The 26,622-nt window shown below is 47.7% G+C and overlaps 1 protein-coding gene across 1 annotated transcript in view; it reads left to right on the top strand.

Moving 5' to 3' along the window:
- The first annotated feature begins 266 nt into the window (after nt 1–266).
- Nucleotides 267–26,622, top strand: part of LOC134984936 (gastrula zinc finger protein XlCGF17.1-like) — a 32,258-nt gene continuing 5,902 nt past the window's right edge. Inside the window, exon 1 of the mRNA XM_063950390.1 lies at nt 267–451. The gene's annotated coding sequence lies outside the window, so the exon portion shown is untranslated. The remainder of the gene's footprint in view (nt 452–26,622) is intronic.

The raw sequence follows: 26,622 nt of genomic DNA, 5'->3' as shown, positions 1-26,622 counted from the left end.
CAGTTTAATCAAACAGTATGCAAATGTCATTGTATTTTTTGGGTTATTTAGGTAGAACGTCTTTCTCGTATAAAGGCAGAAGATATAGAGGAAGAAGAAGAAACGTATGTGACTGATATTAAGGTAGAAGATACAGAGGGAGAAGAAGAGACGTATGTGACTTATATGAAGACAGAAGATATAGAGGGAGAAGAAGAGACGTATGTGACTGATATAAAGGCAGAAGATATAGAGGGAGAAGAAGAGACGTATGTGACTGATATAAAGGCAGAAGATATAGAGGGAGAAGAAGAGACGTATGTGACTGATATAAAGGCAGAAGATATAGAGGGAGAAGAAGAGACGTATGTGACTGATATAAAGGCAGAAAGTATAGAGGGAGAAGAAGAAACGTATGTGAGGGGTGATCAGCAGTGTAAGGAGGAGGAGATCCCTACAGATATCAGCACAGGTGAGTAATAAACACTTATTACAGATAAGAGTCACATATTCTCCTTGCTCAGTCACTACAGCAATCTCTTATACTACACCCTCCTCTGTCAGTACAAACTAATGAGGAATATGTATTTTCCCAGTGGGGGAGTCAGGAGCCATCAGCCCCTATTATACTCCTGCTCGCCCCCTCACATCATGTCACTGTGTGTTACCAGCCCAGAGATCTGACCAGTCTCCTCCCCACACTCTCTGGTGTATCTCATACATCAGGAGCCATCAGCACCTTTTATACTCCTGCTCTCCTCCTCACATCATGTCACTGTGTGTTACCAGCCCAGAGATCTGACCACTCTCCTCCCCACACTCTCTGGTGTATCTCGTACATCAGCAGCCATCAGCCCCTATTATACTCCTGCTCCTCCCTCACATCATGTCACTGTGTGTTACCAGCCCAGAGATCTGACCAGTCTCCTCCTCACACTCTCTGGTGTATCTCATACATCAGGAGCCATCAGCCCCTATTATACTTCTGCTCTCCTCCTCACATCATGTCACTGTGTGTTACCAGCTTAGAGATCTGACCAGTTTCCTCCCCACACTCTCTGGTGTATCTCATACATCAGGAGCCATCAGCCTCTATTATTCTCCTTCTCTCCCCCTCACATCATGTCACTGTGTGGTACCAGCCCAGAGATCTGACCAGTCTCCTCCCCACACTCTCTGGTGTATCTCATACATCAGGAGCCATCAGCCCCTATTATACTCCTGCTCTCCCCTCACATCATGTCACTGTGTGTTACCAGCCCAGAGATCTGACCAGTCTCCTCCCCACACTCTCTGGTGTATCTCATACATCAGGAGCCATCAGCCCCTATTATACTCCTGCTCTCCCCCTCACATCATGTCACTGTGTGTTACCAGCCCAGAGATCTGACCAGTCTCCTCCCCACACTCTCTGGTGTATCTCATACATCAGGAGCCATCAGCCCCTATTATACTCCTGCTGTCCCCCTCACATCATGTCACTGTGTGTTACCAGCCCAGAGATCTGACCAGTCTTCTCTCCAGTCTCTCTGGTGTATCTCATACATCAGGAGCCATCAGCCCCTATTATACTCCTGCTCTCCCCCTCACATCATGTCACTGTGTGCTACCAGCCCAGAGACCTGACCAGTCTCCTCCCCACACTCTCTGGTGTATCTCATACATCAGGAGCCATCAGCCCCTATTATTCTCCTGCTCTCCCCCTCACATCATGTCACTGTGTGTTACCAGCCCAGAGATCTGACCAGTCTCCTCCCCACACTCTCTGGTGTATCTCATACATCAGGAGACATCAGCCCCTATTATACTCCTGCTCTCCCCCTCACATCATGTCACTGTGTGTTACCAGCCCAGAGATCTGACCAGTCTCCTCCCCACACTCTCTGCTGTATCTCATACATCAGGAGCCATCAGCCCCTATTATACTCCTGCTCTCCCCCTCACATCATGTCACTGTGTTACCAGCCCAGAGATCTAGCCAGTCTCCTCCCCACACTCTCTGGTGTATCTCATACATCAGGACCCATCAGTCCCTATTATTCTCCTGCTCTCCCCCTCACATCATGTCACTGTGTGTTACCAGCCCAGAGATCTGACCAGTCTCCTCTCCACACTCTCTGGTGTATCTCATACATCAGGAGCCATAAGCCCTTATTATGCACCTGCTCTCCCCCTCACATCATGTCACTGTGTGTTACCAGCCCAGAGATCTGACCAGTCTCCTCCCCACACTCTCTGGTGTATCTCATACATCAGGAGCCATCAGCCCCTATTATACTCCTGCTCTCTCCCACACATCATGTCACTGTGTGTTACCAGCCCAGAGATCTGACCAGTCTCCTCCCCACACTCTCTGGTGTATCTTATACATCAGGAGCCATCAGCCCCTATTATAATCCTGCTCTCCCCCTCACATCATGTCACTGTGTGTCACCAGCCCAGAGATCTGACCAGTCTCCTCCCCACACTTTCTGGTGTATATCATACATCAGGATCCATCAGCCCCTATTATTCTCCTGCTCTCCCCCTCACATCATGTCACTGTGTGTTACCAGCCCAGAGATCTGACCAGTCTCCTCCCCACACTCTCTGGTGTATCTCATACATCAGGAGCCATCATCCCCTATTACACTCCTGCTCTCCCCTCACATCATGTCACTGTGTGTTACCAGCCCAGAGATCTGACCAGTCTCCTCCCCACACTCTCTGGTGTATCTCATACATCAGGAGCCATCAGCCCCTATTATACTCCTGCTCTCCTCCTCACATCATGTCACTGTGTGTTACCAGCCCAGAGATCTGACCAGTCTCCTCCCCACACTCTCTGGTGTATCTCGTACATCAGGAGCCATCAGCCCCTATTATACTCCTTCTCTCCCCCTCACATCATGTCACTGTGTGGTACCTATGTTTTCACCTGCACGGTTCACAGTAGTATCCACAGGATATACATTGGGATATGAGGTATCGTCAGCGGATTGGCAGTAATGATCAAAAGGTTTCGGCCTCCCAGAATGCAACAGGCCAGTCTCCTATATCCCGCCTCCTGGCTCAGGGAATTCAGTTTTCTCTGACGTCCTAGTGGATGCTGGGACTTCCGTAAGGACCATGGGGAATAGCGGCTCCGCAGGAGACTGGGCACAAAGTAAAAGCTTTAGTACTAGCTGGTGTGCACTGGCTCCTCCCCCTATGACCCTCCAAGCCTCAGTTAAGATTTTGTGCCCGGCCGAGAAGGGTGCAATCTAGGTGGCTCTCCTGAGCTGCTTTTAAGTAAAAGTATAATTAGGTTTTTTATTTTCAGTGAGTCCTGCTGGCAACAGGCTCACTGCAGCGCGGGACTAAGGGGAGAAGAAGCGAACTCACCTGCGTGCAGAGTGGATTGGGCTTCTTGGCTACTGGACATTAGCTCCAGAGGGACGATCACAGGTTCAGCCTGGATGGGTCCCGGAGCCGCGCCGCCGGCCCCCTTACAGAGCCAGAAGAGCGAAGAGGTCCGGAGAAAGCGGCGGCAGAAGACGTTCCTGTCTTCAGATAAGGTAGCGCACAGCACTGCAGCTGTGCGCCATTGCTCTCAGCACACTTCACACTCCGGTCACTGAGGGTGCAGGGCGCTGGGGGGGGAGCACCCTGAGACGCAATAAAACATGATAAAAACCTTATGTGGCTAAAGAAATGCATCACATATAGCTCTTGGGCTATATGGATGCATTTAACCCCTGCCAGTTTTCCAGAAAAAAGCGGGAGAAAAGGCCGCCGAGAAGGGGGCGGAGCCTATCTCCTCAGCACACAAGCGCCATTTTCCCTCACAGCTCCGCTGGAAGGACGGCTCCCTGACTCTCCCCTGCAGTCCTACACTATGGTAACAGGGTAAAACAAGAGAGGGGGGGCACTATTTGGCAAAATAATAATATAAGCAGCTATTTAAGGGAGTAACACTTATATAAGGTTATCCCTATACATATATAGCGCTCTGGTGTGTGCTGGCAAACTCTCCCTCTGTCTCCCCAAAGGGCTAGTGGGGTCCTCTATCAGAGCATTCCCTGTGTGTGTGCTGGGTGTCGGTACGATTGTGTCGACATGTATGAGGAGGAAAATGATGTGGAAGCAGAGCAATTGCCTGTGTTAGTGATGTCACCCCCTAGGGAGTCGACACCTGACTGGATGGTCGTATTTAAAGAGTTACGTGACAGTGTCAGCACTTTGCAAAAAACTGTTGACGACATGAGACAGCCGGCAAATCAATTAGTGCCAGTCCAGGCGTCTCAGACACCGTCAGGGGCGCTAAAACGCCCGCTACCTCAGGTGGTCGACACAGACCCAGACACGGATACTGAATCCAGTGTCGACGGTGAGGAGACAAACGTAATGTCCAGTAGGGCCACACGTTACATGATCACGGCTATGAAGGAGGCGTTGAACATTTCTGACACTACAAGTACCACAAAAAAGGGTATTATGTGGGGTGTGAAAAAACTGCCTGTGGTTTTTCCTGAGTCAGATGAATTAAATGAGGTGTGTGATAAGGCGTGGGTTTCCCCCGATAAAAAACTGCTGATTTCTAATAAATTATTGGCACTATATCCTTTCCCGCCAGAGGTTAGGGCGCGTTGGGAAACACCCCCTAGGGTAGATAAGGCGCTCACACGCTTATCAAAACAAGTGGCGTTACCGTCTCCAGATACGGCCGCCCTCAAGGAACCAGCTGATAGAAGGCTGGAAAATATCCTAAAAGGTATATACACACATACTGGTGTTATACTGCGACCAGCGATTGCCTCAGCCTGGATGTGCAGTGCTGGGGTGGCTTGGTCAGATTCCCTGACTGAAAATATTGATACCCTGGATAGGGACAGTATATTATTAACTATAGAGCATTTAAAGGATGCATTACTATATATGCGAGATGCACAGAGGGATATTTGCACCCTGGCATCAAGAGTAAGTGCGATGTCCATTTCTGCCAGAAGAGCCTTATGGACGCGACAGTGGTCAGGGGATGCGGATTCCAAACGACATATGGAAGTATTGCCGTATAAAGGGGAGGAGTTATTTGGGGTCGGTCTATCGGACCTGGTGGCCACGGCAACTGCTGGGAAATCCACCTTCTTACCCCAGGTCACTTCTCAGCAGAAGAAGACACCGTCTTTTCAAACTCAGTCCTTTCGTTCCCATAAGGGCAAGCGGGCAAAAGGCCACTCTTTTTTGCCCCGGGGCAGAGGAAGAGGGAAAAGACTGCACCAGGCAGCCCCTTCCCAGGAGCAGAAGCCCTCCCCCGCTTCTGCCAAAGCTTCAGCATGACGCTGGGGCTTTACAAGCGGACTCAGGCACGGTGGGGGCCCGTCTCAAAAATTTCAACGCGCAGTGGGCTCACTCACAAGTGGACCCCTGGATCCTGCAGGTAGTATCTCAGGGGTACAAATTGGAATTCGAGACATCTCCCCCTCGCCGGTTCCTGAAGTCTGCTCTACCAACGTCTCCCTCCGACAGGGAGGCTGTTTTGGAAGCTATTCACAAGCTGTATTCTCAGCAGGTGATAATCAAGGTACCCCTCCTACAACAGGGAAAGGGGTATTATTCCACACTGTTTGTGGTACCGAAGCCGGACGGCTCGGTGAGACCAATTTTAAATCTAAAATCCTTGAACACTTACATAAAAAGGTTCAAATTCAAGATGGAGTCACTCAGAGCAGTGATAGCGAACTTGGAAGAAGGGGACTATATGGTGTCTCTGGACATCAAAGATGCTTATCTCCATGTCCCAATCTTCCCTTCTCACCAAGGGTACCTCAGGTTTGTGGTACAGAACTGTCATTATCAGTTTCAGACGCTGCCGTTTGGATTGTCCACGGCAGCCCGGGTCTTTACCAAGGTAATGGCCGAAATGATGATTCTCCTTCGAAGAGAAGGCGTCTTAATTATCCCTTACTTGGACGATCTCCTGATAAGGGCAAGGTCAAGGGAACAGTTAGAGGTCGGAGTAGCACTATCTCAGGTAGTGCTACGTCAGCACGGGTGGATTCTAAATATCCCAAAATCACAGCTGATTCCAACAACACGTCTACTGTTCCTAGGGATGATTCTTGACACAGTCCAGAAAAAGGTGTTTCTCCCGGAGGAGAAGGCCAGGGAGTTATCCGAGCTAGTCCGGAACCTCCTAAAACCAGGCCAAGTGTCAGTGCATCAATGCACGAGAGTCCTGGGAAAAATGGTGGCTTCGTACGAAGCGATTCCATTCGGAAGATTCCATGCAAGAACTTTTCAGTGGGATCTGCTGGACAAATGGTCCGGATCGCATCTTCAGATGCATCAGCGGATAACCCTATCTCCAAGGACAAGGGTGTCTCTCCTGTGGTGGTTACAGAGTGCTCATCTTCTAGAGGGCCGCAGATTCGGCATTCAGGATTGGATGCTGGTGACCACAGATGCCAGCCTGAGAGGCTGGGGAGCAGTTACACAAGGAAGAAATTTCCAGGGCTTGTGGTCAAGCATGGAAACGTCTCTTCACATAAATATCCTGGAACTAAGGGCCATTTACAATGCCCTGAGTCAAGCAAGGCCTCTGCTTCAGGGTCAACCGGTATTGATCCAGTCGGACAACATCACGGCTGTCGCCCACGTAAACAGACAAGGCGGCACAAGAAGCAGGAGGGCAATGGCAGAAGCTGCAAGGATTCTCCGCTGGGCGGAAAATCATGTGATAGCACTGTCAGCAGTGTTCATTCCGGGAGTGGACAACTGGGAAGCAGACTTCCTCAGCAGACACGACCTCCACCCGGGGGAGTGGGGACTTCATCCAGAAGTCTTCCAAGTGATTGTAAACCGTTGGGAAGAACCAAAGGTAGACATGATGGCGTCCCGTCTCAACAAAAAACTGGACAGATATTGCGCCAGGTCAAGGGACCCTCAGGCAATAGCGGTGGACGCTCTGGTAACACCGTGGGTGTACCAGTCGGTGTACGTGTTCCCTCCTCTGCCTCTCATACCCAAAGTACTGAGAATCATAAGAAGGAGAGGAGTAAGAACTATACTCGTGGCTCCGGATTGGCCAAGAAGAACTTGGTACCCGGAACTGCAAGAGATGCTCACGGAGGAACCGTGGCCTCTACCTCTAAGAAAGGACCTGCTTCAGCAGGGACCTTGTCTGTTCCAAGACTTACCGCGGCTGCGTTTGACGGCATGGCGGTTGAACGCCGGATTCTGAAGGAAAAAGGCATTCCAGATGAAGTCATCCCTACCCTGATCAAAGCCAGGAAGGATGTAACTGCGAAACATTATCACCGCATTTGGCGGAAGTATGTTGCGTGGTGTGAGGCCAAGAAGGCCCTTACGGAGGAATTTCAACTGGGTCGGTTCCTACATTTCCTGCAAGCAGGACTGTCTATGGGCCTAAAATTGGGGTCCATTAAGGTTCAGATTTCGGCCCTGTCGATCTTCTTCCAGAAAGAACTGGCTTCAGTGCCTGAAGTTCAGACGTTTGTCAAGGGGGTACTGCATATACAGCCTCCTTTTGTGCCTCCAGTGGCACCTTGGGATCTAAATGTAGTTTTGGGGTTCCTAAAATCACATTGGTTTGAGCCACTCACCACTGTGGACTTTAAATTTCTCACATGGAAAGTGGTAATGCTGTTAGCCCTGGCTTCAGCCAGGCGTGTCTCAGAATTGGCGGCTTTATCCTATAAAAGCCCTTACCTAATTTTTCATTCAGACAGGGCAGAATTGAGGACTCGTCCTCAATTTCTCCCTAAGGTGGTTTCAGAGTTTCACATGAACCAGCCTATTGTGGTACCTGCGGCTACTAGAGACTTGGAGGACTCCAAGTTACTAGACGTAGTCAGGGCCCTGAAAATATATGTTTCCAGGACGGCTGGAGTCAGAAAATCTGACTCGCTGTTTATCCTGTATGCATCCAATAAGTTGGGTGCTCCTGCTTCGAAGCAGACGATTGCTCGTTGGATTTGTAATACAATTCAGCTTGCACATTCTGTGGCAGGCCTGCCACAGCCAAAATCTGTTAAAGCCCATTCCACAAGGAAGGTGGGCTCATCTTGGGCGGCTGCCCGAGGGGTCTCGGCTTTACAACTTTGCCGAGCAGCTACTTGGTCAGGGGCAAACATGTTTGCAAAATTTTACAAATTCGATACCCTGGCTGAGGAGGACCTGGAGTTCTCTCATTCGGTGCTGCAGAGTCATCCGCACTCTCCCGCCCGTTTGGGAGCTTTGGTATAATCCCCATGGTCCTTACGGAAGTCCCAGCATCCACTAGGACGTCAGAGAAAATAAGAATTTACTTACCGATAATTCTATTTCTCGTAGTCCGTAGTGGATGCTGGGCGCCCATCCCAAGTGCGGATTGTCTGCAATACTTGTATATAGTTATTGTTACAAAAAATCGGGTTGTTTATTGTTGTGAGCCATCTTTTTAGAGGCTCCTAAAGTTAACATACTGTTAACTGGGTTCAGATCACAGGTTGTACGGTGTGATTGGTGTGGCTGGTATGAGTCTTACCCGGGATTCAAAATCCTTCCTTATTATGTACGCTCGTCCGGGCACAGTATCCTAACTGAGGCTTGGAGGAGGGTCATAGGGGGAGGAGCCAGTGCACACCAGCTAGTCCTAAAGCTTTTACTTTGTGCCCAGTCTCCTGCGGAGCCGCTATTCCCCATGGTCCTTACGGAAGTCCCAGCATCCACTACGGACTACGAGAAATAGAATTATCGGTAAGTAAATTCTTATTTTTTTGTTGGTGCGGCAGGAGCTGGACCACAATCTTTGGACTGCTGATTTTGGAATCCCTAAGCTCGTTATTAAATTTATTTTTGTAGTCTTAACTTTTTTGAGCGAGTTTTCTAAAAAGCGTCTTACACGCCACCTTAGAATGAGTCGCTCCAACAACTTCCCGCCCGGTCACGACAACGCTTACGCACGTGTTCAGTGCTGTTTCAGCGGGCACCTGTGTAGGATGTACTAGCAAGTCCAGCTGACGTTACCAGGCTGCGGCCGGAGAATGGGAAGAAGGTCAGGCGTCAGTTCTGCTTAGTGGGGGAGATGCGAGACACAGCCGCACTGTTCTCGGGGTGGGGACTACTGAACAGTCGCTGATGCGGCTGCCACCTCGGGTGCACCAGCACTAGGCCCCAGGGATCATAGGCTCCAGGGATTAGTGTGAGGCCGTTCCCTGGGGTTGATGTCAGCAGTGGGGAGTAAGACGCTCCCCTGGTCACCCATCCCCCCGCTTCATGACCAGTTTCCTCTGAGTTTCCCCTCATGAACTGATTTCCCGCTTCCGTCTGAGACGCTGTGTATCTAAAAGGACCCGGTCGCAGTATAGGCGGCTGTGTGACTGGAGCATATGTGTTCACTGTTGCGTTCACTGAGCATTGGTGTACACTATTTGCGTCTGGATCCCCTCAGCGTACCATTGGGTACGAGGAGTTAGATAAGTGCCTGATGCATATGAGTCTGTAAACTATTACTGCTGTTTCATTCACTTTGCGACTGAATACGTTAAATATCCTATACAAGGAAATGCAGTAATATGTTTCTCCTACATACTTGAAATGTATCTGTAGTTGATTATGTGATCATATTGCATATAATACTAATTAATAACCTGTGACTAATTGCTAGTGTGATTGCTGACTTTACTATTTCTGTCAGTTTTTGGGTATATTTCAATCCTCAATGCTGGTGCAAAGCAGGGAAGTATCAGATCGTATGTCACTTTATAGCTTGTTAAAGTGATTTCAGTCACAAATTGTGTAGTTAACACCGTACAGGTGTGTGATTTGTTTACCATTGTGATCGGACGGTGCTTACGAAAGCCCTCACCGCCTTGCGTCCCGGCCCCAGTCACAGAATGGAGTTTAGGTCACACGGGACCTGGCCAAATAGGGGATTCCCGCTTACCGTCAGTAACCGCCTGTTACTGATTCCACCCACTACGCAGTGGGCGGATTCTATGCAGCCACCACCAGACTCCTATTTAGTTGGGTCTGGAACCACTGCTCTGCTCTGTATGCGTCAACACGCTGTCTTACCACCCCTGTGTGGTATTGACGAATCTCCAATAGTTGCTTGACCAAGCACGGCACGGTAGCAGGTGGAAGGCGGAGCTTGGAGATGCTGGGTGTACCCTGGAGAGCCGAAAAACGGAGCTAAGTTTCGCTTAGCCCTGCAAGTCACAAGATGAAGCAGTCGTCTTGAAGCAGAAGATGTTTTATTTACCCAGTCTTAAAAAAGACTGTTCCCTATTGCTACCGGCAACTGCAATACAGCAAGTTGTTTACAGCAGAGTGAAAATGGTCTAATCCACCTCTGAAGCTCATAGGCCTCATCTTTTTATCTCAAACCAACATACAGTTCAACAGGGGGTAGTCCCACCCTGAGTCTTTTTAACCAATTGTTTTAGCTTTCACCAAAGCCTCCTGAATAATCCAAGGCAGGCACAGGTTCAAGTTGAACCCCCGTGGGCTTCTTTTGCACAGACATTATACAATATAGCTGAGTGGATAATGCCAGCTCCTATACTAGGGATAGGTTACCCTGTTAACCCTTACAAGAAAAACAGGCTGAAAGGCCTGTGGAAAATAAATCACACAGACATGAAACAACATCCTCACAGTCTACACATGTTTCAGAAGGAGACACTTGGGAGGATGAGGATTCCTCACATTCTGGGTCTGCATACAGAGACGAGGATGAAGGTCCCAGCTCAGTGGTTATACCTGAGCTAATTAGTTCTATGAAAGCCATTCTATCCTTATAGGAGGCAGCAGAGCCTTTGTTAAAATCCAATGCTCCTGTGTTTAAACATCCCAAAACAGTCAGAACTGAATTTCTGGGGTCAGAACAGCTGACGGAGATTATGCAAGAGGCTTGGGTAACACCCACTAAGAAGTTTAGAATTCCAAAGAAATGGAATTCCCATTATCCTCTTCCAGCTGGGGACTGTTTAAAAAGGGAGGTGGCTCCCAAAATAGATACGCACGTCATTCGATTAGTGTGAAAATATACATTACTTCTGCCTTCAACATCATTAAATGATGTTACGGATAGAAAAATAGATGTTTTTTTAAAAACCATTTTCTCCTTGTCTGGGGCAATTGTGAGACCAGCCATGGCTTCAGCCTGGATGGCAAAAGCAATGGCCGCTGGGCATTGGCATCTAGAGAGCAAAAATCCCATTTTGCACATATTAAACAGGCGGCTATGTTTATGGAAGAAGCAGCCTTGGACATGGGTACTATTGCCTCTCAAGCATAAGCCTCAGCAGTAGCCGCTCACATGTCGGTTTGGCTACATACATGGAAGTCTGACTCAGAGTCCAAGGAGTTTCTAGAGTCTTTGCCCTTTACTGGAGATATTCTTTTTGGTAAAGAATTACAGTATATTGGAGTCAGAAGCAGACTCTAAGAAAGCGAAGTTTCCTTCTACTTACAAGTCTAAACCTAATTTTTCAGCTTTTCGGTTCTTTCGGACCCAAGGAAAAGCGAAAGGAAAAGTTTATGGCAAACAGTCCCAATCAGACAAGTCTGGAAAGACTAAAAAGCACTGGGCTTACCAGAAGGCCTGCCTCCAAACCAGAAGATAAGCCATCAGGCTGATGGTGCAGGCCTCCACCTGGAGGACCCCAGGGTGGGAGGCCAACTTCTTCATTTTGCACAGATCTAGCAGCAGTCCACCACAGATGCCTGGGAACAAGAAGCATTATCTCACAGTTATGCGTTTGCCTTCAAGAAGCACCCTCCACAAAGGTTTTTTTGTACCAGCCTATCTGCAGTAGAAACAAAGGCCAGGGCCTTACAAGAGGAAGTTCAGAGGTTGCTTCAATCAGGAGTGATAATTCCAGTTCCTCCTGCGCAACAAGGACAAGGTTTCTATTCCAACCTGTTTCTAGTTCAGAAGCCAAATGGGTCGTTTCGGTCTATACTCAGTCTCAAGGTGCTGAACAAGTACATTTGGGTGCCTCAATTTCATATGGAGACTTTACGTTCCATTATTTTGGCCAAGGAGCTGGAGGCTTTTATGGTATCCTTGGATATCCAGGATGCTTTCCTGCATGTTCCTATAGCACTGTCCCATCAGTGCTATCTCAGGTTTACCATCCTCGAGTAACACTTTCAGTTTCAGGCCCTACCATGTGGAATGGCCACAGCTCCAAAAGTGTTCACCAAAAATATGGTGGTAATGGCGGCTTATCTCCGTTGACAGGGGATAAGGATTTTTCCATACCTCGACGACTTATTAATTCTTGCACAATCTCAGGAATTGCTTCAGTGTCATCTGCAACAGACAATAGCTTGTTTACAGAGACACGGCTCAAAAATTGGGGAAAGTCGTCCCTGGGTCCGTCACAACAGATGATGCACTTAGGGGGCTGTATTGGATTCCAGTCTTCAGAGAGTGTTTTTACCTCTGAACAAAATATCTACAATACAGTTGAGGATTCAGGATCTGCTACAAAGTCAAAGGGTATTCATTTATGCAGCTATGTGTGTGAAGGGATCAATGGTGTCGACATTCAACATGGTGGAGTATGCTCAATTCCATTCAAGTCCTCCTAAATGTCTGATCCTTTCCAAATGAAATGGGTTACATCAGACAATAATAACTCAAACTATGATCCTTCCTCTGGAAGTACGGAAGTTATTAGCCTGGTGTCCCATCTGACCAAAGGGAGACCCTATTGGATCTCAGATTGGGAGGTGCTGATTACGGATGCAAGTTTTCAGGGCTGGGGAGCAGTGTCGTAAAAAGGTAGCTTCCAGGGGCTGTGGATCAAGGAAGAAAGTTGCCTGCCGATAAATATATTGGAACTTTGGGCCGTATATAAGGCACTCACTCAGGCAAAGGACTTCCTTCAGGGGAAACCGGTTCTAATTTGTTCGGATAATGCGTCAGCAGTAGCGTACCTCAATCATCCAGGAGGAACGCGCAGTCAAAAGGCAATGAAGGCATTAAGCCACACATTAAGAAGGGCAGAACTTCATCATCCAGCGTTGTACGCAGTATTTGTTCCAGGCGTCATAAACTGGGAAGCGGATTTTCTTAGTCGACACGCCATTCATGCAAGTGAATAGGCTTTACACCCCGAGGTCTTCCAGAGTCTGGTAGACAAGTGGGGGCTGCCTCAAGGCCTCTCGGCAGAATTTCAAAGTACCCGCATATGGGTCAAGAACAAAGGATCCCAAAGTGATCTTCATGGATGCTCTGTAAGATGGGACTTTCAGCTAGCTATGTGTTTCCACCAATCGCCCTGCTACCCGGGGTGATTCGGAAGGCCAAACAAGGAAAGGGCACCAGGATTTGAATAGCTCCGGCATGGCCCAGAAGACACTGGAACACAGATATACAGAGGCTATCAGTGGACACTCCGTGGCTACTGCATCAATGTCCAGATCTACTGTTGCAGGGTCCTTGTTGTCACAGGCATTGGGATTTTCTGTCTTTGACAGTGTGGTTCTTGAGACGTCCATCCTTAAAGCTAGAGGATTTTCTCAATAGGTAATTTAAACAATGCTTAGAACAAGGAAACCATCTTCTGCTTCTATTTATTACTGTGTGTGGCAAGAATATATCCAACTCTCTTTGTACTCTATGGATTCCACAAGAGGGGATTGTCTGCAGACAAGCAAACGCTGGCGAGGTGGCTTCAAAATACTATCTCGGAAGGTTACTCTCGTGCTGATCTCCCTATATTCCAGCTAATGTCTCATTCTACTTGTATAGTAGGTCCATCTTCGGCAGCATGCCATGGTGCCTCAGCTGAACTGATATGTAAGGCAGCCACATGGTCTTCCATCGACATATTCATTAGGCATTATGCCTTTGATACCTTTGCCTCTCATTTGGGGCGAAGGATTTTCCTGTCCAATCAGGAGCGTCCCCTCCACTAAATTTGCTTTGGGACATTCCAATGTATATCCTGTGGATACTACTGTGGACCCTGCTGGAGAAATACGTAACTATGGTAGAGTTACCATCGATAACTATTTCTCCTAAGTCCACATTATCCACATGGATTCCAACCTGACGCACCTGATTTAATGATTCTTACACCTACTAACCTCTTCCTTCTTGTACGGAAGGGTGTGCATGTGTGTTCTTCTTCTCGCCTCGTTAGGGCTCTCTATGATGCTCTTGCCTTGAGCTTTGGAAAATAACTGAATTGCCTGAACCAGGAGGTGGGGATATAGAAGACTGGCTCATTGCATTCTCGGAGGTCGAAAGCTTTTGATCGTTGGTGCCAATCCTCTGATGCTACCTCATATCCCAATGTATATCCTGTGGTTACTGTGGACTTAAGAGAAATAGAGTTATTGATGGTAAGTCTACTATAACTACGTATATTACATGCTATATTATATACACTATGGATGTGTATTATTGCATGGTGCGGCTGCTTGCTGGGGCACAGGCTCGGGGCTCCTCATGCCACGTGACACAATGCTTAGGAAATATATGGCGCAGGTCCTGTCATGTATCCACATGCTCCTGTAACAGCCGGCCTCAGGGAATTGGCTAATGAACGGCTCCTGTTACTGAGTTGGCAGCACCTGAGTCTTGCTACCGTCGCCTTAGGTATATAATACATTTATTGAGCTTGTGTACGGGAACCAGCATTCAGAGTCCTGCACATTCCCTGCTGATTACCTGTCCCCTGGCACTTGGATGATGGCCTTCTCTGGCTTCTGATCCATGGCCTTAAGGGCACACCAGTGGTTCGTAATGGAAGTATCTTCAGGAGCGTTCACGTCTAAGTAGGAGGACAAGGCCTCTTGCAAACTTCTGGTGCCTTCAGCATCCATTAATATATAATTCTACAATCTCCAAGGTGGTAAAGGAGGAGTAGCGGGAAAAGGCGACCAGGACCCTATCAGAGGGGTGTGATCAGGCCATGAAATTGTTGTCGGTAGAAAAATTCAAGCGACCAGGTTCTGGGACACACTGTGATAAATATGGAGACTGACACAGGACATATTATAAAGGATAAGCATTTATTTCTCTAAGTTACAACAATGAGAACCTGCAAATAACAAGTTATACTCAGCTACAGTAATAGGAAGAACAAATTAGAATACTCCACTCTTATCTAAATGTTTCATGATCTGTCCCAGATGATGGTCATCGATTACGTAGTTTAAATAATATAGTTCAGGCACCCTCAGGGTCCTTCTTTAATAACTCTGTCTGAATGTATTAAACTGAGGTGGGTTATGAAGTCTATATCTGCTGCAGACAGACCTAGCTTCAATCAGAACGAAGCTGCTATGTGTAAGTCTCTAGGCTTTATACCCTGCAAGGATATACGCTGACATTGTCTTACCAGATATTACATTCAGGGTCTGTGATGCTGGGTGCAGTAGTCATTCAGTATAACATAATTTATCTTATCCTGGACAACTGTCCCCTTTCACCTACTTATGAATACAATACGCCAAACATCTTACCAGACCGTTTCCATCTGAGATACTGATAACAGGAACATATATCTATTATAATCAGCCAGCCTAAAATCTGTGTATATTCTTCCCACTCACTATGTCCTTCACACTCGGTCAAAGGTCAAATTCAGCTAATAAAGGGAGCATGAGGAAGCTGAGGAACGGGCGGCATTACTGGTCTGTTCATCAGTAGTGGAGGATCTATCAAGATGAGGGTCTGGAGCAAGAGTAACATCTCCCATAAGGAGAAGTGCAATTTCTTGTAGCTATTGAATAAAAAAGATTTATGAAATTGGGGCTGTCTGGCATTAGGGGTATAGAGAGAAGTAAGGGGGACATATTTATAATGAATTTCCCAACTAGAATCCAATATCTACCATTGCAATCCACCCACTTGCTTTCCAGGTGAAAGGGGCAGGATCTATTAGAAAGGATGGCTACACCACAGGAGATAGAGCATGCTGGGTAGTTATTGGTAAACTGAGGGGGAGAGTGCAATGGATCATGTGATTCCTGAATGGCTACCACCGCCGCCTTCTGGTCAGCAAAATATTTTATTGCAAGACGTCTCTTACGGGGAGAATTAAGACCTTTTACATTAAGACTTAAAAACGTCACCGTGATAGAGAGAGATCAGATCATGGTATGAAACATCTAGGATCATCTGTGTAAAGTCCAATAGAGTCTGTAGGGCGTGTGCATACTTCAAACTATCAAATAACAGAAAAAATAAAATAGGGAACAAAAATGGGAGACAAACAGAAATAGCGTCCATAAAGAAGCTAGAGATTCCGTCACTAGGGAACCGTGACAGAAAGATAGAAAAAGGTGGTGGTCGGGCCTAAGAGGGAAACTCACCGACTACTCCAAGTAGCCATACGAGAGGCAAAATCTAGTCATCATAGTAACAACTGTACAAAGATATATCAAATCTCAATGTAACCAATGTATCCAAAGGAGGTAAAGGCCAAGAACATGGCCTGATATCCAATGTAGGTTCCACCAACACAGTTATAAGGGCAACAGGATGTTACATGAATCAGTCATGCTTTACCTGAACACCCAAACATTCTAGAAAGGTATTATGAAACGTAACAGTGGAAAGAATATCAGACCATATACCATATAGCAATTAAATAGCACATAACAAGAACAAATAAATCTGGCCCAAAAATAGATCCATGCCCAGTAACTTAGTCCCAGTTGGCACATGTTACAGTAGGAAACAAACTCTGAGTGTCTCTAACAGTCTTACTCCTTTAGCATATTACTTGAAGACAGAAAACAACGCCTCCGGGATTGGTTTAGGTAAAGTGTCATGAAGTACTGTCAACAGGAATGTCCCACTTTTTCAGAATAGCAGGACCATCCTCAGGTGAAGGTATCTCTGTGAAGGCACCATTTCTCATTACTATAACCTTAGCAGGAAAGCCCCATTTGTATTTGTATTGCACATTTCCTTGGGTGGAACAGATGCCTTTTGCCCAGCGTCGCAGGAGAAGTTTTTGGAAATAGCGCAGATTATCCAGGCACTCAGCTGTGGATCAGGAAGACAGTGGCTCATAGAATGCTTTCTTTAAGATGAAAAAGTGCACCCTGAGCAGAGTGTCCCTTGGTGCTTGGATAGGGGTCTGTTTGGACTTTGGGAGTCTATAGATCCTGTCAGTAATAAGAAGGTCCGCGGCAGAAGCCTTCGGTGGAAGTTTCTGAAAAGAGGACCATGGCATAAACTTAAAGCTCAGCATTTGTAAAAGAATCCAGAATGCCCATTATTGATATTATTTCTCTGAGACCTGTCTTCTAAATCAATGACTTTATCATGAATAGAGACCGGGTCTTCCTGAAGGGTGTCGTGCTGAAATCAGATCTTTGTGAGACGCAACAATCTCATCTTAGTCTGTACGAGTGCCAATCTCACTGATATCTGACCTCAAAGCTTGAATATTAGAGTTAAGTTCTGAGGTTATTTCAGTCCTTAAATGTAGATAACATAGAATGTATAGATCGTAGAGTAACAGGATCATCTAGAGAGTCTTAAGACGTCTTCAGCCATTACAGCTGGGCTGTGCATCTGACAAGAAGAAGCAGATGATGTTGTAGCAGTCTCAGAAGTACCACCTGAATTCGAGGTACTAAAGAGATGGACAGGCGGGGCCGATTTGGTACCTTTTAACCTTTTTTGGAGGCATGGTAAGCTGACTACAAAGAGACTGACCTCTCAGAGATAGGAAAATACAAACGATCTATAAATAAAAGGAGCAGTAGTACGCTGTCAGGAGGTTACATCAAGATGACTCAGTTCAAAATGACATTCTTAGTCGGGGTGACAGGGGTATCTGAGCCAAAATTTCAAGTAAACATGATGTAATGCAACTCAAATAACACAGTAATGAGCGAGATATTCCACTAGAGGTCAGCGTGATCACAGACGTGAAGTACTCAGCACAGAGAGACACAAATGGCAAAATATATTCAGTGAATAAATCCACAAAATAATATACTGTGAGGTTGTAATCAGAGTGTAATGAGCTGTACTCAGACGATACTTGATACTGGGCTCTGCATGTAGACTGAGAGGAAGTAGATTATAGTGGTACCATATAAATAGAAGGTAGTTTCACCTCCAGGCAAATGCTTCAATTTAGATGGGCCAAGTGGTTCTTATCTGCCAACAAATTCTAGTGTAGTGACCCCGGTCCAGCCATCAGGACACTTATTTAGCAGCTTATATCAATTTTAAACCTTATTGAAGGCAAAGCATGCAATGGGCGGGTACCAGGATTCAAAATGGCAGCCACCTCACTTCCCAATATCATTGCCGGGCTCGGTGACTGTGGGCAGACCGTTCTGTCCCCAGCAATAGTGGGAGCTGCGCACCCGTGTGAGTGGGAGAGCATTTGCTCCCACCTGAGGAAAAATTGCCTCCAAGTCAGGTGTTTGGAGCGTGCAGGAAAGACTGGGCGCACTTATCCCCAAAATTCAGCCCGTGTCTTCAGCGGCGTCACTAGGCTGCACCAGTGAACAGTGCTCGGAGTGAGCAGAGCGAGCTGCTTTAGGGCAGTAGGAGTGGGGGACTTAATAAATAGGGTCTTGGTTCCAGCAGCGGCTGAGAGCTATTAGGTAGGGTAGATAAGAAGCCACTTAGTGAGGAGAGCTCCAGAAAGCACGTCTGGATGGACTCAGGCCCCTCTTATTTAAAGGGGTGAAAGGTGTGGTACATCCCTCCAAAGGCAGATCCAATCTCTTTCTCATCAGACTCTGCTGTCTTCCCTGCACTCTCACTCAGATGTTCACTGCTGCCAGTAGCACACGTATGAGAAGCAGAAGTATGGCGGCAGCTGTATAGATTCTGATATGTAATTCTCTGTATCATACTTACCGTACACACATCATCCTTATTACTATTGAGAGAATAGAGGTAAGACACTGATGATGGGGGTGTAAAAATAGGATTTTAATTACCTACCGGTAAATCCTTTTCTCTGACGTCCTAAGTGGATGCTGGGACTCCGTGAGGACCATGGGGAATAGCGGCTCCGCAGGAGACTGGGCACAACTAAAGAAAGCTTTATGACTACCTGGAGTGCACTGGCTCCTCCCACTATGACCCTCCTCAGACCTTAGTTAGAATCTTGTGCCCGGCTGAGCTGGATGCACACTAGGGGCTCTCCTGAGCTCCTAGAAAAGAAAGTATTATTTAGGGGTTTTTTTTCAGTGAGATCTGCGGGCAACAGACTCACTGCTACGAGGGACTAAGGGGAGAAGAATCGAACCTACCTGCTTGCAGCTAGCTTGGGCTTATTAGGCTACTGGACACCGTTAGCTCCAGAGGGATCGAACACAGGGCCCGACCTCGATCGTCCGCCCCCCTTACAGAGCCAGATGCAAGAAGACGGTCCGGAAAATCGGCGGCAGAAGACTTCGGTCTTCACCAAAGTAGCGCACAGCACTGCAGCTGTGCGCCATTGCTCCTCATGCACACCTCACACTGTGGTCACTGATGGGTGCAGGGCGCTGGGGGGGGGCACCATGAGCAGCAATATTAAACACCATGGCTGGCAAATCTACACAATATATAGTCCTAGAGGCTATATATGTGTAAAATACCCCTGCCAGAGATCCATAAAAAAGCGGGAGAAGTCCGCTGAAAAAGGGGCGGGGCTATCTCCCTCAGCACACTGACGCCATTTTCTCTTCACAGTGCAGCTGGAAGACAGCTCCCCAGGCTCTCCCCTGTAGTTTTCAGGCTCAAAGGGTTAAAAAGAGAGGGGGGGCACTAAATCTAGGCGCAATATTGTGTATACAAGCAGCTATTGGGAAAATCACTCAGTTATAGTGTTAATCCCTGCATTATATAGCACTCTGGTGTGTTCTGGCATACTCTCTCTCTCTCTGTCTCCCCAAAGGACTTTGTGGGGTCCTGTCCTCAGTCAGAGCATTCCCTGTGTGTGTGCGGTGTGTCGGTACGGCTGTGTCAACATGTTTGAGGAGGAAGGTTATGTGGAGGCGGAGCAGATGCCGATAAATGTGATGTCGCCCCCTGTGGGGCCGACACCAGAGTAGATGGATAGTTGGAAGGTATTAACCGACAGTGTCAACTCCTTACATAAAAGGGTGGATGATGTAACAGCTGTGGGACAGCCGGCTTCTCAGCTCGTGCCTGCCCAGGTGTCTCAAAGGTCATCAGGGGCACAAAAACGCCGGCTACCTCAGATGGCAGACACAGATGTCGACACGGAGTCTGACTCCAGTGTCGACGAGGTTGAGACATATACACAATCCACTAGGAACATCCGTAGCATGATCTCGGCAATGAAAAATGTGTTACACTCTGACATTAACCCAAGTACCACTAAAACAAAAGGGTTTTTATGTTTGGGGAGAAAAAGCAGCCAGTGTTTTGTTTTCCAGCAGATGAGTGAATGAAGTGTGTGAAGAAGCGTGGGTTCCCCCGATAAGAAACTGGTAATTCCTAAAAAGTTACTGATGGCGTACCCTTTCCCGCCAGAGGATAGGTCACGTTGGGAGATATCCCCTAGGGTGGATAAGGCGCTCGCACGTTTGTCAAAAAAGATGGCACTGCCGTCTTAGGATACGGCCACTTTGAAGGAGCCTGCTGATAAAAAGCAGGAGGCTATCCTAAAGTCTGTATATACACACTTAGGTACTATACTGAGACCTGCAATTGCCTCAGCATGGATAGTGCTGCTGCAGCGTGGTCTGTTACCCTGTCAGGACAGGGATACTATTTTGCTAACCATAGAGCATATTAAAGACGTCGTCTTATATATGAGGGATGCACAGAGGGATATTTTCCGGCTGGCATCCAGAATTAATGTAATGTCCATTCTGCCAGGAGGGTATTAGGGACCCGGCAGTGGACAGGTGATGCTGACTTTAAAAGGCACATAGAGATTCTGCCTTATAAGGGTGAGGAATTGTTTGGGGATGGTCTCTGGGACCTCGTATCCACAGCAACTGCTGGGAAGAAATTTTTTTACCTCAGATTTCCTCACAGCCTAAGAGAGCACCATATTATCAGGTACAGTCCTTTCGGCTTCAGAAAAGCAAGCGGGTCGAAGGCGCTTCCTTTCTGCACAGAGACAAGGGAAGAGGGAAAAAGCTGCACCAGACAGCCAGTTCCCAGGATCAAAGATCTTCCCCCGCTTCCTATGAGTCCACCGCATGACGCTGGGGCTCCACAGGTGGAGCCAGGTGCGGTGGGGGCGCGTCTCGGGAACTTCAGCGACCAGTGGGCTCGCTCACAGGTGGATTCCTGGGTTCTGCAAGTAGTATCACAGGGATACAAGCTGGAGTTCGAGGCGACTCCCTCTCGCCGTTACCTCAAATCAGCCTTGCCTGCTGCCCTTGGAGAAAGGGGAGGTAGTACTGATGTCAATTCACAAGCTGTACTTCCAGCAGGTGATAATCAAGGTACCCCTCCTTCAACAAGGTCGGGGTTACTGTTCCACAATGTTTGTGGTACCGAAACCAGACGGTTCGTTGAGACCCATTCTAAAATTGATATCCTTGAGCACTTATATACGAAGGTTCAAGTTCAAAATGGAATCGCTCAGTAATTGCAAGCCTGGACGAAGGGGTTACATGGTATCACTGGACATCAAGGATGCTTACCTGCATGTCCCCATTTACCCTCCTCACCAGGAGTACCTCAAAATTGTGGTACAGGACTGTCATTACCAATTCCAGACGTTGCCGTTGGTCTGTCCCCGGCACCGAGTGTATTTACCAAGGTAATGGCCGAAATGATGATACTCCTTCGAAAAAAGGGAGTTATAGTAATCCCGTACTTGGACGATCTCCTTATAAAGGCGAGGTCCAGGGAACAGTTCTTGGTCGGAGTAGCACTATCTCGGGAAGGGCTACAACAGTACGGCTGGATTCTGAATATTCCGAAGTCGCAGCTGGTTCCTACGACGCGTCTACTGATCCTGGGTATGGTCCTGGACACAGAACAGGAAAAAGTGTTTCTCCCGGAGGAGAAGGCCAAGGCCCTAAGTCAGGCAAGACCCCTGCTTCAACATCAGCTGGTGCTGATCCAGTCAGATAACATCATGGCGGTCGCCCATGTAAACCAACAGGGTGGCACAAGAAGCAGGATGGCGATGGCAGAAGCCACAAGGATTTTCCGATGGGCGGAATATCATGTGTTAGCACTGTCAGCAGTGTTCATTCCCGGAGCGACCTCCAACCGGGAGAGTGGGGACTTCATCCAGAAGTCTTCCAAATGATTGTACACCATTGGGATAGGCCACAGGTAGACATGATGGTGTCCCACCTCAACAAAAAGCTAAATAGATATTGCGCCAGGTCAAGGGACCCTCAGGCGATAGCTGTGGAGGCTCTGGTAACACCGAGGGTGTACCAGTCGGTGTATGTGTTCCTTCCTCTGCCTCTCATACCAAGGTACTGAGAATAATAAGAAGGAGAAGAGTAAGAACCATACTCGTGGTTCCGGATTGGCCAAGAAGGGCTTTGCACCCAGAACTTCAAGAAATGATTTCAGAGGACCCATGGCCTCTGCCGCTCAGACAGGACCTGCTGCAGCAGGGGCCCTGTCTGTTCCAAGACTTACCTTGCGTTGACGGCATGGCGGTTGAACACCGGATCCTAAAGGAAAAAGGCATTCCGGGGGAAGTCATTCCTATGCTGATTAAGGCTAGAAAAGAGGTGACCGCAAAACATTATCACCGCATATGGCGAAAATATGTTGCTTGGTGTGAGGCCAGGAAGGCCCCAAGGGAGGAATTTCAGCTGGGTTGATTTCTGCACTTCCTACAGTCAGGAGTGACTATGGGCCTAAAATTGGGTTTCATTAAGGTTCAGATTTTGGCTCTGTCGATTTTCTTCCAGAAAGAACTGGCTTCACTTCCTGAAGTTCAGACTTTTGTTAAGGGAGTGCTGCATATTCAGCCCCTTTGTGCCTCCAGTGGCACCTTGGGATCTCAACGTGGTGTTGAGTTTCCTAAAGTCACATTGGTTTGAACCACTTAAGACCGTGGATTTGAAATATCTCACGTGGAAAGTGGTCATGCTGTTGGCCTTGGCTTCGGCCAGGCATGTGTCAGAATTGGCGGCTTTGTCATGTAAAAGCCCTTATCTGATTTTCCATATGGATAGGGCAGAATTGAGGACTCGTCCCCAGTTTCTCCCCAAGGTGGTATCAGCTTTTCACGTGAACCAACCTATTGTGGTGCCTGCGGGTACTAGGGACTTGGAGGACTCCAAGTTACTGGACGTAGCCAGGGCCTTGAAAATATATGTTTCCAGGACGGCTGGAGTCAGGAAAACTGACTCGCTATTTATCCTGTATGCACCCAACAAGCTGGGTGCTCCTGCTTCGAAGCAGACTATTGCTCGCTGGATATGTAGAACAATTCAGCTTGCGCATTCTGTGGCTGGACTGCCGCATCCTAAATCTGTAAAAGCCCATTCCACGAGGAAGATGGGCTCTTCTTGGGCGGCTGCCCGAGGGGTCTCGGCTTTACAACTTTGCCGAGCTGCTACTTGGTCAGGGTCTAACACTTTTGCAAAATTCTACAAATTTGATACCCTGGCTAAGGAGGACCTTGAGTTTTCTCATTCGGTGCTGCAGAGTCATCCGCACTCTCCAGCCCGTTTGGGAGCTTTGGTATAATCCCCATGGTCCTTACGGAGTCCCAGCATCCACTTAGGACGTCAGAGAAAATAAGATTTTACTCACCGGTAAATCTATTTCTCGTAGTCCGTAGTGGATGCTGGGCGCCCATCCCAAGTGCGGATTGTCTGCAATACTTGTATGTAGTTATTGTTAAACTAACGGGTTATTGTTGAGAGCCATCTGTTGAGAGGCTCCATTGTATTTCATACTGTTAACTGGGTATAGTATCACGAGTTGTACGGTGTGATTGGTGTGGCTGGTATGAGTCTTACCCGGGATTCAAAAATCCTTCCTAATTGTGTCAGCTCTTCCGGGCACAGTATCCTAACTGAGGTCTGTAGGAGGGTCATTGTGGGAGGAGCCAGTGCACACCAGGTAGTCCTAAAGCTTTCTTTAGTTGTGTTCCCAGCATCCACTACGGACTACGAGAAATAGATTTACCGGTAAATAAAATCCTATTTTCTCGTAGTCTGTAGAGAATGCTGGGGTCCATTTAGTATCATGGGGTATAGACGGGTCACTGGCACTTTAAGAGTTTAATAGTGTGGGCTAGTTTCCCTCTATGCCACTCCTACCAGACTCAGTCTAGAAACTGTGCCCGAGGAGACGGATATACTTCGAGAGAAGGAAATACACAGATAGTGGTGAAATTCACACCAGCTCACACATAACAAAAAAGCCAAACTCACCAACTTGGAACACTTCAGCAACGGCTAAACCAACAATTCTGAACCAAGTAACAAAATGCAGTAATACAAAGCACAGGACGGGGGCGCCCAACATCCTCTACGGACTACGAGAAAAGGATTAACCAGTAGGTAATTAAAATCCTATTTTCTCTTACATCCTAGAGGATGCTGGGGTCCATTTAGTACCATGGAGATGTACCAAAGCTCCCAGTACAGGAGGGAGAGTGCTGAGGTTCCTGCAGAACTGATTGACCAAACTTGAAGTCTTCAGAGGCCGAAGTATAGAACTTGTAAAACTTAGCAAATGTGTTCGACCCTGACCAAGTAGCTGCTCAGCAAAACTGAATAGCTGAGACACCCCGGGCAGCTGCCCAGGAAGAACTCACTTTACGGGTAGAGTGGGCCTGAACAGATTTTGGAATTGGCAATCCTGCCGTGGAATAAGCATGCTGGATAGTAAGCCTGATCCAGCGGGAAATTGTCTGCTTAGAAGCAGGACACCCAATCTTGTTGGGATGATAAAGTACAAATAGTGCGTCCGACTTCCTGTGACGTGTAGTTCTCTTCACATAGATTTTCAAAGCCCGCACAACATCCAAGGACTTTGAGGTAATTGAGGTGTCAGTAGCCACTGGCACCACAATAGGTTGGTTGATATGAAAAGCCGAAACAACCTTAGGGAGAAATTTCTGACGCGTTCTGAGCTCAGCTCTATCCTCATGGAAAATCAAGTAGGGGCTCTTGTGCGACAATGCCCCCCAATTCTGACAAACTTCTGGCAGAAGCCAAGGCCAACAACATAACGCCTTCCAAGTAAGAAACTTTACATCCACCTCCTGTAAATGTTCGAACCAATCTGATTGCAGGAACTGCAGCACCACATTAAGATCCCACGGTGACATAGGAGGCACAAAGGGAGGTTGGATGTGCAGAACTCCTTTCAAGAAAGTCTGAACCTCAGGGATAGCAGACAATTGTTTCTGGAAGAAAATAGACAATGCCGAAATCTGGACCTTGATGGTGCCCAAGCGTTGGCCAACATCCACACCTGCTTGCAGAAAGAGGAGGAAATGTCCCAGTTGAAACGCCACTGCAGGAAACATCTTGGATTCACACCAAGACACATACTTTTTCCAAATCCGATGGTAATGCTTAGACATTACCCCCTTCCTAGCTTGGATCAGAGTAGGAATAACCTTATTTGGAATGCCCTTCCGAGCTAAGATCTGGCGTTCAACCTCCATGTCGTCAAACGTAGCCGCGGTAAGTCTTGATAGGCAAACGGCTTCTGCAGTAGAAGGTCCTCGCGAAGAGGAAGAGGCCTCGGATCCTCCAGCAGTAATGCCAGAAGATTCGTGTACCAAGCACGCCTTGGCCAGGCCAGAGCAATGATCATCGGCGGAACTCTTGATCTTTTTATTAGTTTGAGAATCCTTGGGATGAGTGGAAGTGGAGGGAACACATACAATGACTGTAAGACACCCGGGGTGTCAAAAGGGCGTTTACCGCCACTGCCTGTCGGTCTCGTGACCTGGAACAGTACCTCCGAAGCTTCTTGTTGAGGCGAGAGGCCATCATATCTATCTGAGATACACCCCATCGGTGTGTTACCTCTGTTAATACCTCCGGGTGGATGACCCATTCTCCTGTATGTAGATCATGTCTGCTGAGGAAGTCCGCTTCCCAGTTGTCCACTCCCGTAATGAAGATCGCCGACAGCGCCAGCACGTGTCTTTCTGACCAGAGGAGGGTTCTTGTTACCTCTGACATTGCAGCCCTGCTCTTCGTTCCACCCTGCCTGTTTATGTAGGACACCGCTGTGACATTGTCCGGCTAAACCTGAATGGCTCGATATTGCAGAAGATGAGCTTCATGTAGAAGGCCATTGTATATGGCCCTTTGTTCCAGATGTTTATTGGAAGGACAGATTCCTGGCCTGACCACTTTCCTTGGAAGTTTTCCCCCTGGGTGACTACTCCCCAATTTTTGATGCTTGCATCCATGGTTAGAAGAATCCAATTCTGAATCCCAAACCTGCGGCCCTCGAGCAGGTGAGAAGTTTTCAGCCACCAGAGTACTGAAATTCTGGCTTTTGGCGACAGGCATATCCGCTGGTGCATGTGAAGATGTGATCCCGACCACTTGTCCAGGAGATCCAGCTGGAAGAACCGTGCATGGAATCTTCCGTATTGTAGAGCCTTGTAGGAGGCTACCATCTTCCCCAGAAGGCGAATGCGCTGATGAACCGTTACCCGGGGAGGTTTCAAGACATCCCGGACCATTGATTGGACCACCAACGCTTTCTCCACCGGTAGAAACAACCTCTGCACTTCCGTGTCGAGTATCATC

The sequence above is a fragment of the Pseudophryne corroboree genome (assembly GCF_028390025.1).
Source record: "Pseudophryne corroboree isolate aPseCor3 chromosome 3 unlocalized genomic scaffold, aPseCor3.hap2 SUPER_3_unloc_98, whole genome shotgun sequence".
Classification (NCBI taxonomy): domain Eukaryota; kingdom Metazoa; phylum Chordata; class Amphibia; order Anura; family Myobatrachidae; genus Pseudophryne; species Pseudophryne corroboree.
Note: the sequence above shows the minus strand (reverse complement) of the source record. Positions and strands in the feature narration are given on the sequence as shown.